At 45.4% G+C, this 5,091-nt stretch overlaps 1 pseudogene; it reads left to right on the top strand.

Annotated features, from left to right (window-relative positions):
* Window positions 1-460: 460 nt before the first annotated feature.
* LOC143619722 (homeobox-leucine zipper protein HOX19-like) lies at window positions 461-1,703 on the top strand (annotated as a pseudogene).
* Window positions 1,704-5,091: the final 3,388 nt, after the last annotated feature.

The raw sequence follows: 5,091 nt of genomic DNA, 5'->3' as shown, positions 1-5,091 counted from the left end.
GCTCCCGCGATACCCCTTGCGCCTGCCTCTTTTTCCGCGCTCGCGCCCCTTTCGCGCCCCTCTCGCGCCTCGGTGGTGTGGTGCTCGCGCCCCGGGGCGCGAGCGGCTGTCCTCTTGCGCCCTTTCTCGCGCTCCACACCCCTCAGCCTAATTATGTAATTATGTGTTTTATGTTTTGGTTTCCTCTCATAGCATCATAATGATATTGTAACGCCAAACAAGTTTAAACTCATTCCATATTATTGCAATTAATTATTGTTGTGGTCTTATTTGACATTTAAGGGTCCAAACAAATTAATACATCATTAATTATGGTTCTTTTGGTATTGATCTATTAATACATCATTAATTATGGTTCTTTTGGTATTGATCTATAAATCATATCTCCATCTTTCCATATTTTCTTCAACACATCCCTTTTCAGTAATTAAAAGAATTATTATTTTTCCCTTTCTAGAATATGAATGAAGAAGAGATATGCAATACAACACTTGGTCTACGGACTGGAGTATGGATCAAAAGGGAGAAGCAATCAAAGAATTATAAGAAGAGGGGGTTTTGGTTGTATATTTCATTGCCACTTCATCCAAATACCGAATTCGGTGATCATCATTCTCGTTATGATGACGAGAAAGATGATCACAACTCGTTTGGTCCTAAAACTATAGATGACGATGAAGAAGAGAGAGTGATTGGGAATACAGTTAGCAATACGTGTAATAACAATGATGGATCAAGAAAGAAGTTAAAACTCACAACGGAGCAAATTTAGTTGCTTGAAGATAGCTTCGAAATCCGAAGCACACTTAACACGGTTTGTTTTCTTTTTATTGCTTCATTTACTATGCTTCATTCATTCAAAGTGTTACACGTTAGTGAAAATTGCATATATCCCTTGGAAAACATATGATACATGAAGTTTTGTTAAATGTAGTGTGTGATTGCAGGGCCAGAAACAAGAACTAGCAAAGAAGTTGAATCTTCTTCCTCGGAAAATCGAAGTTTGGTTCCAAAACAGACGAGCAAGGTTTCGTTCTTCACTTTCATGCGTCTGCACACTCTCACACACACACGCACGTTCATTTAATTAAGTAAAAACATGATATCGCCAAAGCAACTTAAAACAAACATGAATCTTTGCGACACGATCTAAAATAGATCTTTTTTAACGCCTAAAATGCCCTAAGAGCCTTAAATCTTTGTCTAGGTTAGAACCCTTGACCTCCCACTAAGAGCCAAGGGCCTCTACCAAGTGAACTAGCCCAATGTTGACAAATCCATCACATCTTCAAATTTGACTTTTCAGTTTATAATTGCTGCTCATGAACTTTGATTGATGATTATATCAGGACAAAGTTGAAGCAGATTGAACAAGAATGTGAGCTGTTAAAAAAATGTTGTGAAACCTTAACCGACGAGAACCGTAGACTGAAGAAAGAGTTACAAAAGGTTCGATGCTCCTCACTAAAATTTGATCATCATCAGCCTACGACACAGCCATCACTGCCTTTCTACATCCGGTACCCAATCGAGGGAGATAAGAAAACGGTCATGGGCCAGATGAATGATGATGGTAATTAATAAAAACGGCTTTGATTGTTTTTAATAAGTAGGGTTGCTGTAGGGTGTTGGGTAACCCTAACTATACACATGGTTATGAAAGTGGGATTAAAGATTTGTATATGCATCCATAATGATGAACAAATCAAGAGGCTACATCCATTTAAATAAAATTTTACATGGTCTTTTTGTTATTCTTTGTAAATCCATCCTTTTTTACATCCCAGAAAAGTTTCATTCAAATCACAAAAACTCGTTAGGATGTTATATTTTGTGGGAATTGTATTTGAAGAGGTATGTACCCGCCTCAACACCGAGCAAGGCGGGTCAACCCACAAGATAAAGACATTATGAAGGCACAAAGCCAAAACCTATGCGCATGGCGCATACAAAACATGCTCAGGCATCATATGCCCAGGCACACATATGCTCGCGCATCACATACGCGCGCGGCGCATCAGCGCGCGGCGCATATCACATGCTCGTGCATATCACATCTGCCCAGACACACATGCTCGCGCATCACATATGCGCGCAGCGCATCAGCGCGCGGCGCATATCACATGCTCGTGCATATCACATCTGCGCATGAAATATCTGCGCGTGAGAATAAAGAGAAGACCTCGCGCATCCTCAGGATGGGCGCATATCACACGTGCGCATAATCAACCTCGTCCTTATCCAAATCAGGATTAGGGCAACCTTGATTGTGCACGTCAGACAACCTTCCAGAAGGCATCTTTTTAAGGAGTAAGAATATGCTGATGTTGACAGCTGCCAAATGGAAGGTCGACAACTCAGCATGACACATGTGTTACCACGTGATTACAACCAACGAGAAAGCGCCAGGTGTCCCAGAGGACACGTGGCGCAGTGCGATTGGAGGAAGCCAACGAGGTTGAGCCCAACCGGTGGTAACCTTAGCACTATAAATACAGCATCAACTCCACTTTGATGACACATTCATACTCAATCATTGACAGTTACAAGCAGTGATAACACATTCAATCATATTGAATCACATTCACTCACAGTCAGTTACATACAAAACAGACAGTCTCACAATCAGAGGGTATTAAGCTATTCAGCAATACTCTTGAGATTCTCTTACACACATTATTATCTTCTCCACAAATATACTGATTCTCACGCCGGAGGGTTACCCCAAAGAGGACCCCTCTGTCCCTTTCTGAGGGGTAAGTAACGGCGCTGTTCATTTTGTAGGTGGAAGAACACAGACCCAGAAGAACCATCGGTGAAATAGTATAATCACACCCGAGGAAAGTAGATCTGCTACCAGTGAGTAGATCCACGTTTCTTCATTGGCGCCATCCACTGTTACAAACGGCAATCAGATCTCATCAGATCTATAAAAAAAAAAAAAAATCAATCACCATGGTTTCTGGAGTTCGTAACGTTGATCAAGCTCTGGAGGATATTGAACGTGAGGGTGTTAACGACGGACAGCAGGTTCTGAGGGTTCCGCGTGATTCTACGCGTACCACCAGCAACCGTCCCTTCGTCACAACCCCTCACGGCCAGACTGAAACTCCTCCAGACGATCTCACGTTACAAAATATGGCCGGCGCGAAACTGAAAGGACCAATGGGTCCAGAAGAGGAAACAAATGATCCAAATGAATGACTCATAAACGAGCAGCGGCGTCTGATGGAAAAATACAATGAAATGGTCAAGCAGAAAAAGCTAGCCGACCAAACACAAAAGCAAGCTTTTGATAAGTAGACTACAAAAAGGCCGCGCGCGCCGGAAGAAGGACATTCTGTTCACACTGCACACACTGAGTTCAGTGATGAAGAAGTGCATAGCATGAGGAAGACACGGGATACTCATGCAGGAGGCTCACAGCTCCGCGCGCCTGTGAACATGGCGCCTGGAGCCAGAGCAGATCTGGATCTGCACATGCCGTACAGCCCACCGGTCAGAGGGCAAGTGGACGTAACCATGCCCTACAGACCAGCCATCCTGGTAAAACACTCAAAGTTTACTGCGCGCATCGCGCAGGCTCCCATCCAGCACAAGACAAAGATGCCAAGTGGCTGGGCAAATATGATGGCACAACAGATCCAGATGACTTTTTGCAAGGTTTCTATAACACGGGAAACCTAGAGAGCTGGACGATGCCAACATGGTGTCATATGTTTGCTCGCTGCCTCACGGGCGCAGCGCGGGTATGGTTCGAGAGCTTGCCGACAGGGCAAATTGATGGGTTCGAGGAACTATTAGAAAAGTTCCAAGCCCACTTCGTACAGCAGCGCAGGCACACGCGCGATCCTGATGACATCATGCACTGCATACGCAGGAATGATGAAACGATTGAAGATTACATCACTCGTTTCAATCAGGAATCCCTGGCAATCGGGGGTATAACTGAGCAGCTCCTGCGCGTGGCCTTTATACAAGGCGCGCGCAGTGATCAACTCCGCCGGGCTCTCGTAAGCAAAGATGGTATGCCCACCACGTGGGCCAAGTTAATGGAGGCATCGCGAGTTTTCGCGAGAAATGAGAAACAGATTGCCCAAGATAGGGCAAGAGAAAGAGCGCATCAGGCAGAATCACCGCGCAGCAAAGAGAAGAGGGCCAAACAAAACTCTGTATGGTCCAGGTTGCAGCCAACAAGTTTTTCTTCCGCGGAAAAACAAGCGCAACAAACCTCACCCCAGCCCCAAAAAGAAGTTCGTAATCGCGGGGAGGGTGACAAGAGGGAGGGCGGCAGAGATCCTAGCAGACCTCTGCCAAGAATATGGACACCCCTCACTAAAACACCTTCACAGGTGTTAAGTACTGAGAATGTCCAATTCAAGCCCCCCAAGCAACTACACTACAAGGGACCGCAAAACAGTGGCAAATATTGTGAATTTCACAGGTCCCCGGGCCACAACACCGACGCATGCCATCATTTAAAGGATGCGATCGAGAAGGATGTAAATTCAGGCAGGCTGGCTCACTTGGTAAAAAACCAAAGAATAGAAGATGAGCAACCGGAAGGAGCCTCTGCCAGCAAGAAATACAAAAGAATCTGTGTGGCTGAGGGGGGACGACAAGGGCAGACGTCAAAAAAGAGAAGCGCGCAAATCCACGGAGATTGGCGCGAGCAGCAAGTCATCTTCCCAAGAATCAGGGGAGGCCCTTCAATAAGCAGTCCTCTCGTCATCACCACACACATTGCTCATTACGAAGTGTCAAAGGTCCTGGTGGACACTGGAAGCGAATCTGACATTATGTATGAGCAGTGTTTCAGAAAGTTAGACCCGGCAGACCAAGCGCGGCTCGAAATTGTGAACGCACCAATCTGTGGTGTCTTAAATGAAATCATACATCCCCTAGGCCAGATTCAGTTTGAACTAACTATGGGGGATGATGAGCACAAGCGAGCCGATGTTGTCAACTTCTTGGTCTTGCCCACCACGTCATGCCACAATATGATCCTGGGTAGGGGAACGATTGCCCAATTTAATGCTGTACCGTCGCCAGCGCACGGCGCATTGGGGTTCCCTACACCAACAGGCGTAA

The sequence above is a fragment of the Bidens hawaiensis genome, unplaced genomic scaffold, assembly GCF_021521415.1.
Source record: "Bidens hawaiensis isolate Kalapana, Puna unplaced genomic scaffold, B.hawaiensis_p1.1 tig00002507_1, whole genome shotgun sequence".
Taxonomy (NCBI): Eukaryota; Viridiplantae; Streptophyta; class Magnoliopsida; order Asterales; family Asteraceae; genus Bidens; species Bidens hawaiensis.
Note: the sequence above shows the minus strand (reverse complement) of the source record. Positions and strands in the feature narration are given on the sequence as shown.